At 46.4% G+C, this 11,131-nt stretch overlaps 1 long non-coding RNA gene across 1 annotated transcript; it reads left to right on the forward strand.

The window, feature by feature from the left end:
- The first annotated feature begins 3,988 nt into the window (after nt 1-3,988).
- LOC308632611 lies at nt 3,989-10,476 on the forward strand. The gene is made up of 3 exons (XR_014018605.1): nt 3,989-4,048; nt 7,254-7,465; nt 10,187-10,476. It is a non-coding gene; the product is annotated as an uncharacterized lncRNA (long non-coding RNA).
- Nucleotides 10,477-11,131: the final 655 nt, after the last annotated feature.

The following is an 11,131-nucleotide window of genomic DNA, read 5'->3' on the forward strand; positions in this document are numbered from 1 at the left end:
GGTTTTATCTTCTTTAGAGATGATGTTGTTCGTCCTCAATTAAGACGAACAAAATTTTAAGGGACTCTGAGATTAAAGGAATTGAAAAATAATAGGATAACATGCTGAATAACTTTAGAGCTTATGCCAGATTCTATAAATGTGGATTGATTTCTATTGTAGAATTGTCAGGTTACAGCAAAAATGACCCCCCAAAATACTCTAAAGTCAATCAAGAATGATTGCTGTGTTGACACAATATCATGAAACATGTCAATTAGCTGAAGAAAGAAGTTAGTGTAAATACATAATTAGGGCCCTCAGGAAGTGTCTAAATGATGAGAAAAGATGAGCTTCAATGGAAAAGGAGAAAGTTTGAAGCAGCAAACTTCTAAGGTTCCATCCAAACTGAAGAGTTAAAGGTGTATGGAACAGGATATGGTCAGCTCCAGAACCAACTTGGAAAGGATCCCTCTCAAAGCCAAGAATAGGACAATTTGAACAGTGGGAAGGAAAAGAGCTACAATAAACTGAAACTCATTCAATCTTTTTGGACCCATGAATGTTAAATGATTCTGCAAAAGAAGAAGTGGTCACTTGGGAGGATTGCTTTGAAAACTACTTCGCACAGTGGGAATCAGACATTGATCCTCAGGGAAGAAAAATGTTAATGAAGGGAAGTTTCTTCTTAGAGAAGTACCCCAGCTAATAATAAAGAATGATAGAATCAGAATATCAATACTTTATACCTCCTGATGAATAAATGAATCCAAGCAATGATCATCAATAACTGCCCAAATCATATGATGACAGATTTCGCACAACTCCTGTTAGAATTACACCACCTGTAAACTGTTCTTCATATGTGTACATGCACATACCCACATGTACACAAACAAAAATCAGAGACTGAGCTCTTAAATGTAACTACTGATGATAGGAAGACAGTGAGACATAGAGAATGATCGGTGAGACCATAGGGACACAATCAGCAACACCCCAGTGTAAGAAGTTCTTCAGGACAAATGACTCAGTTACTTTAACTGCAAGAAAAAATAGACATAGAGAATCTTCAGAATAACGAAACTTAAGAGACAGGTGAATTCAATTGCAAAGCATAGGCCTTCTCATCCTATGAACCAAATAACCAAACCCTAAAAGAGTATTTTGTTAGGAAAACTGGAGAAATATAAACACTGGTTGTCTGTGTGGTAATATTAAGAAGCCACAGTTATTAGCAACTCAGAGTCTGAAGCAGGAGGATAACAAGTTTGAGGCCAAACTGGGTAATTTAGTGATATCCTGTTTTGAAACAAAAACTTAGGAGAGGGCTGCAGATGTAGCTCAGGGTTAAAATGCATGCCTGGCAGTACTGCAGTCTTCAGTTCTATTGCTGACACTGGAAAAATCAAAAAGAATTCAGTGTTATTTGCATGATGACCATGATGATAGTTTTGCCATACTTTTCTATTTATGAGTGAAATAATATGATGCCTTGCACTTATTTCTAAATAATATGGAAACCCAGGGCATTAGTAAATGTAAGTAAAAACAAAACGAACTTACCCACATGTTGTCAATTATTGAGAACAGATGATGAATATACATGGATATGCATATGTCTGCGATAGAGAAGAGAGATGGATGGATGGAGTGACAGATACATGGATATATAGGTTAATAAAAGTTAAACTACCTCCTTGGACATGTTATCATAGTAGAGCAAACCTAAATAAAGAAGAACACAACCTTGGGGACATGCTTCAAAGACACAAGTGAAATGAAAATATCACCTAAGAGTACCTAAAGCAGGAGTGGGCCACTTAAGTGAGCCAAAGGGGATATGACAAAATGAGAAGCATTTGCTGAAGTGCAGTGAACTGAGGAAAGTCTTCTCTTTACTTCCCTAGACTCGCATTTGATTTTCACACTATGGACATAATGATGATTAACTGGCAGATTCAGAGGTTTTGTAAAGGGCAGCCACAACAAACCTACAACTAACATCCTACTCAATGGTGCTGCTGGTTGCTTGAGTCTCAATGTTACTGAAACTCAAAGAACTATAAGCTAATAGAAAAGTCCATTTGACTGTACATCAAATGAAAAAAAAATGAGGATGGTAATCCTCAAATATTAATTTTATAAAAGACCAAGAAAAGGAGAAACATTCCAAATAAAGAAACCTGAAGAGACATGACATAAACAATACCCAGATCCCACACTGGAAAGGAAAAATGATAAAATATCATTTTGATTAATAGATAGAAAAAATATCCCTGGATTTTCTTTTCTAACCCTTCTCAAAACCTGGAAAAAAAACCTGACTAGTGATCTTCAGTTCTTGTCCTTTGATCTTTTTCTACATCAAATAATTAATAGATTCAATGAAGTGTCCATGGAGTAACAGCCAAATAAAGGCACCTTACTTGTGGAGATAAGGCAGGACAAAATTCTCTTTCCATCTAAGGCTTTGAATACAGTCTGCAAATTCATTTATCAACCCTCCTTTAACAGCATTTGTTGTTATACAAATATTAAAAATTCTGGTGGCTCTTAGGAGTTAGTTTTCTAAATAATTGTTTGATATTACTTTTCTAGTCCCATAGGGAAGTTGCTCATTTTACACATTGTACAATGTACAGCTTTATAGGCATTTTCTCAAACTGTCTCACTATGGGGCATCATTTTTGTCTAGTTGGAAAACCTTCCAAATTTCTTGGTACACTGTTACAAGCCATATCAAATCCCAATACTAACTGGCTCAATTCCCAAAATGAATTTCACTCACTGCTCATAGATGGACCTGGACTCCATCTTCACTTCTCCACTGTGGTCTTGGGCCTGCCTTTTTCCTCTTAGCAATTTTGTCTTCAGGCTGCCTCCTAGTGTAGTGGCAAACTCTGACAGCAGCAATCAAAGGTTAAAAAAATATACGAATGAATAATCAAAATAGTAAGCAGAAGTGCCCAAGCTCAGTGACTGTACATCTTACCACATCTGTTATCCTTGAACCAACCACAGCCAAGCACCAGGAATGCTACACACTGTAGAAGGGGAAGAGTAGATGATAGAGAGGGCACCCTAATGTCTCCAGTAGTCATCTCTTTTAGTTGACACTTCCTTTACCTAATACAATCAGCTACCATCTATGTGATCCATACCGTGTGCTGCCTCTTTGCATCCTTTTGGCCATTTCAAAATACAGGGAACTGAGTTATCTTTCCAGGTGACCTTAGTTATGGGATTGTATGGGGAACACTCATGGAAGGTCAGGGTGACAGCAAACTCTTCGGGACTTCAGCAGGAAGGCTGCTTGGGGAACTGGAGGCCCATCAGGTCACAGCAGCAGCTCCAGGGACTCCAAGGCCCATCTCCTGGGGAGCCTGGGAAGCCAGGGTCCTGGGCTTTCTTTTGGTGTGGTTTCTCTTAGGTCTTAGTCCCAGCACCCTGGGAGTCTGTTTTCTACCACATCGCTGTCTGCACAGGGCCACCACAGGGCAGTGCTACCCTGAGTGTCCTGCCTGCTTGAAGGAAGGTCCCACTTCCCGACCTGAGGCTGGGGGTGAGCTCACAACATATGCCCAGGAAAGCCCTGGCCAGCAGCTGGCTGTCCAGCAGGCCCTCGGAGGCGGTCCCTAAGGCCAGGGGAGTGGCGGGCGCCTCCCCAGGGCCCCTGTCCTCCTGGGCAGCAGTCCCCTCCCGCTGCTGACCAGCTGTTTCAGAGGGAAACCCGAGCATCCGGGTCGCGTCCACAGGGTCCCACGGCCGTGATGTGGCAAGGGGTTTGCGACCAGCGGCCCCAGATCTCCTTAGAAGGGCAGGCTCCGTGAGAGCTAAGCCTGGGGCACCGGGACACGTGGGAGGCCGCCGCCAGAGGGCGGAGTGGGGAGCCGAAGCGAGGCGCAGCCGTCGCCAGGGAGACGCGTGGGCGGGGCCTCCCCGAGGGCGTGGCTTTGGACCGCGGGTCGGGTTAACGACTCCGGCCGGAGGGCGGCACCGTGCCCCGGCGGCGGGGCTGCAGGTCCCGGGTGGCGGGTCCGGCTCGCGGGGTCCGGGACAGGGGAAGGTGAGCCGCCGGGAGCGGCCCGGTCTAGGCGCCCACACGAGGGGGACCCGGGAGGACTCTGCCGCCGCCCTGGAGCCGCGGTCCCGGCGGCCTGTCCCCTGGAGCCGCCGGGGCGGTCCCCACAGCGCCCAGCGCGGACCCCGCGGTCCCGGTTCTCACCTGAGGGCTCTCCTCGCGGAGCTGCGGGTCACAGCGGGTGGGTTTTGATCTGCAGGGTCCTGTTCAGGACGCGGTGGCCTCGGCCGGGTGGCCTTTGCCGGGGACCTCAGAGGAGAAGAGGTGGCCTGACCCGCAGGTCCCCTGGAGAGTGGGAAGATGACGGAGGAGCCCAGGTGACCTGGCGAGCAGGAGGCGGTTTAGAAGGGGACCCGCCCAGGTGTGTCAGGTCTCACCGACTCTGTGTCCTTTTGTTTTCCTGTGGCACCTGTGGATTCTGTTTCAAGGCCTCGCTTTACAAACCCTCTCCTGTTCCCTTCTGTGTACCTGACCCACCGTTTTAAACCGTGTTCCAAGGTCACTTTTTGGTGTATGTGTGGTTCTGGGGATTGAACCCAGGGCCTGAGCCTGTTAGGCAAGCACCTACCTGAGCTCCACCCTCAGAGACCCCTGTAAACTTTTTCCCCTCTGCCACGGGGTCAAGTTGCCAAGGCTGACCTCGAAGGTTCCTCTTCCTCAGCCTCCCTGGTGGCTGGCATGACAGGCATGCACCTGGGACTGCCACACTCTAGCCTGTGATGGGAACGCATGTGCATCTGTCCAGGGCTGAGCATGGTTCTGCAGAGCTGTGCTCCAGGCTCCCTGCAGGGCTGTGGAGGCCTCTGCTGCCCAGCAGCCCTGGTGCCATGGCCAGGGCTCCTCCCAGCCGAGGGCAGGCAGCTGCCCATTGCTGTAGGCTGACCTTATTTTCTTCTTATGGCACCCTTACATACCCTGGAGTATGTTGGATTGTTTGTCCATTGAGTCTAACAGGTCCTCTAGAACCTTCAAACAATTAGTACAATTCCTGAACAGTAAGTGAGGAAGCACAGAAATTGGGCTATTGTTTTGGGAAGAACAATTTTGGATGAGTATATGATATATTCGTATGTTCAAACCATGAATATATCATCCAACATGAAATTACATTTTAGTACTTACAAAATCATAAAATAATGAAGCAATACCATGGGCTGAGGCAAAATAGATCCTGAGGATCTTAGTCATTCTGTAATAAATCTGCATCACTTGAAGTAAAGAGTTGATCATCTCTGGGTAATGAAATGGAAGTAAAGGTATCAAAGCAAATGAGATCATCTGTTTCCAGTTTTCTGTGGTTTGGTTCAAGTGGTAAAGTGGTAATATTTATTAATTAATGGATCAAATAGGTTCATGATTGTTTTAGAGTACAATTAGGTGCCTTCAAACTTTAGGCTACATGGGCACATTTGAGAACGGTTCCAGCCATTCTCTCATCCTTTGGGTCATTCCCCTCAGATGTCCTGTGAGACATTTTCTATGCGAGGCTTTAAGAAGAAGAGAATATTCCGTAAAGAAAACCTTATGATCTGTGCATTATAAAATTGAATGGGTTCATTCAGAAATCAGAAGTTCTATTGAAAGATATTTGCATGAGCCAAATAAAACCTATTTCTGGGCGTTCTGGTGAAGACAAGGTTTTATCTTTATATATCTCATTGTCTCTGCCTCTCTACCAGTGCGAGCTTCATGAAAGAAGGTTCAGTTCATAAGAAATTGCTAGTGAGTTTTAAATTAAAGAGACAAAAGACTCATTACCTTTCACACAGCTCCGAGGCGGCTTCTCCTAGCTCCCGCTTCCAGCCACCTAATGAGGTGGCGAGGTTTACACAAGAGACTAGGGAGAGAGGGAGAGCACACCAAGGAGTGAGCTTTTATTGGGGAATAAAAAATTCAAGGGAAAATCCCATCCAATGAAGGTTAAGGGGGGCAGCATCCCAAGGTCAAGGACTGCGATTGGGTCTTCAGGTCAGTGGCCAGGCACGCCTCTGCACGGACAAGCCCTTGGACCTGGGAAAGGGTGGGGAATGGTGGGGAATGGCTGTGACACAACTGTGTTTGAGCGCCTCTCACCCAGCCAGGGAGATAACTCAAATCACGTGCGAGGATGGCCTCCCACCATTGTCTGTGTTTTTTTGTTTGTTTGTTTGTTTTTGTTCGAATGTAATTCATAAGTTGGCAGACCATTTTTTCAGATGTATAACTAGATGCCATTTAAATTACCCACTTTTAAATGGTAGACATTTTGTACATGAACACTGCCTGTCTGCACCTTTTTAAAAAACCAGTTTGGGCTCAGGAGCCCAAATACCAATGTTAGCTGGAACATGTTCTCCAGTTTGGCCTATCCCTCAGTATCCCCTGAGGTCATCTGTTCAATGAGCATCGTTACTCCTGCTCCCTCACTGGCTTTCATAGAAACCACATGCTGTCTATGAATCAGAGACACCAATCCCACAACATTGCGTCCTTTGAGTACCCAAAGTCCCACTTTTCACTTCGCCATGCCTGACATAGGCAGTGATATTTATCAGCAAATGTGAGGTTTTCAAAGATCCAATTCTATGTGCTCCTTTCTCAAAGAGCCTTAGGCAGGGATATAGCATACATAAATATTAAGTAAAGGCCGTAGTTTTAAAAATGTCATCCATTGAGTAGTTGACACATGCCTGAAATACTTTTTATTTTGCAGGAGGTATTATTTAATAGGGAATTCCAACAGCTACGTAATAGTGAAATGAGAAGTCTTGCATCCATTTTATTCTTTGTGTCTGATGATTTTTATGAGTAGGGATAAGATAGTTCCTTGTTCCAATACAGATGTTGCCCACTTCTGTGAATGGATGCACAGTGTCACCCACTACTTGGATGTCTGCATGTTGTGATTGACACTAACATCGTACTTGGCAGGTGTCAGAAAGTCAATACTGAAGTTAAGCTCTTGTGTTCTAGCAGCTGTGCTGAAGATCCGTGGTGTGCCACCTTCTGCAATCCATGCTGCTCTCTTCATGTTCCTTACTGACTTCCTGGTGATGAGCATCATGGTCTCCTGGTCTTTGAGAATGGCCAAGCAGTGCTCTGTGAATGTGGAAGATGGGCATGTGGAAGGCTCCAGGGAGGAGGGATCATTGATCATGTACTCTACTCCATGTGCCTGTTTAATGACCTGTTTTTCTTCTTCGGTTTTAAGGGAGACAGTGCCCTCAGACACTTCTGTGAAGCTGGGAATACAGGCTTCTGCTTCACCTTGAAGGAAGTATTAATGATTCATTTCCAGAAGACATGAGAAGAGAGAGTGAGCCTCTGGTATCATGCAGGTTCCTTGCATTGCCCATGGGCTAGAAGAGAGAAGAGTTGCTTCATGAGATTTGATCCCCTTTTTCTGAAAAGTTCCACACAGAGGTGAGTCCCCAGCATGTTTAGAAATCATTTCAGACCCCTTTGTTGACGGAATTGAATCACACCCCCTGATGATGTGGAAGAGCTAAAGATGGGTTTGCTATGAATTTTCTATTTCATTTCTCAGGGCCTGAGTCAAGCCAGCCATTGTGCTGTCAGCGCATGAGCTGATGCTCAAATGTGAGGAATGGTCTTGCTTTATGAAAACACCACCCTGATTCAGTGAGCCAGAGGCAGCCTGCAGTCCCTGTTTTCCTGTAAAGGCAGATTGCTGTGGATGGCCTCTGGCCTGGTCATGCAGCCCTGCTCAGAGTAGGGGATTGAGGGTCCAGGTAGATCCCTAGTTCCTTTTGACCTTTATTGCCATTGGGCTGCCCCAGGGTCCTTGGACTCTACCTGGTCTTCTGGCCTGGGTCAGGGGATGTGAGGTTTGGAATTCCTCTCTGTGGAAGGACCCCAGGCCCCACAGCCACTTGAAGGCAAGCACATCCTTCCCTAATTGTGTTAGAGGGGGAGACTTCTCCAACCCATCCTCATCCATGCTCATCCCACATTGTGTAGCTTGACACCTGAGGACCTTTATTCATCGACTTAGTGGTTAGTGGTGATGATTGCTAAGACTAAGTGACTCTTTCAAGGTCACATCACTTGCATGGTAGGGCTAGAGCATGGATCTTCCTAATTGATTTCATGGGACTCTCTCATGGAAACTGGGACTGCCTCCTAAACACACACTCTACATTTGGAGTGTCAAAAGTCATGGCGCTGTCTCCTTGGCAAGTGTATCTTGTCTTCTACTTGGGAATTTCACAAATATTTTCCTTTGGTTTGTGGAGGTCATGCAGAAAGGATTTCATTTGAAATAGCCCAAACAAGAAATACCAGTTGTCTTTTTCACAAATGGATGTGTGTAGTGAACATCCCTTTCTGTGTGCTTGCATGAGTTGTTTCTTTGAATTTGTTGAAGAATGGTTGGCTGGGGAGCAAGGTAACGAGAGATGGATATCAATGCTTTTCCAGTATTTTGAAGTGAAGAATGTGTTGAAGCTGTGAAGGCTTTTCTAGCCAGTTCCTATGGCTCAGTCAGGGATCAGTCAGAGGATTCTGTCTGGTAGACTCTTTGGAGCAGATATCAAAGTGGCTTGGTCTTACCCTGTCCAGGACTGAATGCTGAGCTTGAATGGGAGCTTCCTGTCATTTCAAGCATTTCCATGAGTCTGTCCTCTGTTCTCTTGTAGACAAGTGGTTTCTAACAGGAAAGCAGAATAAAAATTGAAAGTATGGTGACTGATTATTTATACCAATGTGATTTCAATCAACTTTGTGTAATACAAAATTAACTTTCTGCTAGTAAAATTTCATATGTTGGGGAAATAATGAAAATATTGGGGTTGGGGAATGAGGATGTGCAAATCAAATATTTTTGAGCACCACGACCTGTTTTTTTTTTTTTTTAAGTAAATAATACAGTGCCAGAGGACCACACCTGCCATTCAGCCTCAACAACCTCCAGGTCCAGGCTCCAGGTGGCCCATTCCACCAGGGTGTGTGGGACCACACTGTCCTGGGATGAGAGCGCAGTACCCAGGGATGTTGTCATCTCACAGAGTAGATATTGCCAGAGACAGTGGGAGCTAGTGGCACACGAGGAAGGGAAGAGCTCTCAGGATGGGAAGAGGGGGCCGCTTCGGGACTCAACGGGCATGGCACGAGGCTGCTGGGTGTGGTGTTGGCCTGGGCCCGCTGAGTGGGGCAGATCCGTGGTCTGTGTCCCTCTACCCTCCTCTGTAGCCTGTGTTGGCAGCAGATCAGGGAATTGGGGTCAGAAGTGCTCCCAGTAACACAGGCACCAGCCCCCAGAGTGTGTGCCAAGCCCTTTCCCCACCTGGCCTGGCCTGGCGCTTGTCTTGCTTCAGGGCTGAGACCCTACAGTCATCAGAGTGTGTCTGTGGCCCAGATCCACCCTGCATGGCCAACATGCTCAGACCTTCAGCTGGGTCCTAGGCTGCTGCAACCAAACAATGTAACTGGGTGACCGACAACAGAGGAAGGGTCTTCCATTGAGCTCCAGGGGCTCAACACAGTAGGTGTTGGGCTGTCCCAGTGCCACAACCCCTCACAGGTTTCTAGGGGAGTGTCCCCCCAACTCTCCCAGCCCTTCCCACTCTCTTACTGCTGCCCATGATCTGTGGTTCCCGTATGGGCATCCCCTCCTGGCTCCAACCTCACATAGGCTGTATCCCCAAGTCTCCCTGGTCTCTGGGTGCAGACTCCCCTCTTCCTACAAGAATATCAGATATTGGCTTTGGGCCCAGTTGATGCTGTGTTCCATCATGTGAGCTCTTAGCTTCATCACTGTGCAAAGACTCTTTCCACACAAGTTCGCATGACTTTTGGGTGGCTAGGAATTTTCAGGGGACACTTTTCTAATGAGTACACTTTCCTTCCTTCAGATCTCCCCCCAATGAGCCTTCCTCGCACCCTTGTCCTAGTTCCTTTATGGCAGGTTCCCTTCTTATGGCTGAGAGGACCTAGTGACCCCTGGATTCACACATTGTCTTTAATCACCAACACACTGCAGAATTCTCCATGGGACTATGGTGTTTGCATTGGAATCCACCCCCTGACCTCTAAAAGTGGTCTGGACAATTGAGTTGGCTCCCTCCCTCCTGAACCTCTTTGATGCCCTTTGAAGTAAGTTATTCTTTTGGATTTCTCCCACAGTAGGCAAGTCCTTGGATCCCCTGCAAGAAAGTCTTCTGGCCTGAAGGTCAGATGTGTCCAGATGTTGACTTGAAGGATATCAGCTCCTAGAAGCCCTCATCCTGGCTGCAGTGTTTCCTCCCCTCAATGCAAAGCAAGAAAGTGCAGTTGGCCCTGCACCCATTCTTCTGCATCCATGGTCCCCACCAGCTGGAAATCCAAACTATCAGGAAAGGAGTTGTGCTCTCTGGACAGATTCTTCTCTCCTCATTGTTTCCTGGATTTTACAGTGTTACAGAGAGTGACACTGCCCTTTCATTGTATTAGGTGTCACAAGTCATCTGGAAATAATGGAAGTGCTACAGGAAGAAGATATGCAGCCTTTAGATGCAAATACTCTGCCAATTTTGTAAGAGACTTGAGCCTGTGTGCACTGGTGTTTTTGGCGGACTTTGAACAAATCTCCCTTGGATTTCCTGTGACATTTCTGGTTTCTGGACTTGGGAGTGTTCAGGACTTGAGTGTGAGTCAGCCCCATGGGGATGTGGTAGGGGGGCAGTCGGAGCTGTTGCGCAGAACCTCAGTGATGACTTGTAAGGCCACATGCAACACTGCAAGCAGGAGCCGAGAAGGGAGCCCTCTCCCCATGTGTTTAGCCTAACTTTTGTCTTATCCAAAATCATGACTTGTGAAATGTTGCAGAAATGGAGTCATGCCAAGAAGTTGAGATGTTCTGGGGAGCATGGGCTGTCATTCTATTCTGTCTCTGCATTCTGATGTGTTAGCCGGTGAGAACGTGAAGATATGCTGAGGCCATGGAATCTCCTACCCTGGAAAGCGGCTTCTCAAAGCGGCCCTTGTCCCTATTTCACCTGCTTCCCCAGGAGGACACAACAAGAACCTTCTCAGAAGTTGGCCCCTGGTCTTGGTTTTCCAGCCTCCAAAATTTGAGAAATGAAATCTGCT

This window comes from Spermophilus citellus (assembly GCF_964194105.1).
Source record: "Spermophilus citellus genome assembly, chromosome: 13".
Taxonomy (NCBI): Eukaryota; Metazoa; Chordata; class Mammalia; order Rodentia; family Sciuridae; genus Spermophilus; species Spermophilus citellus.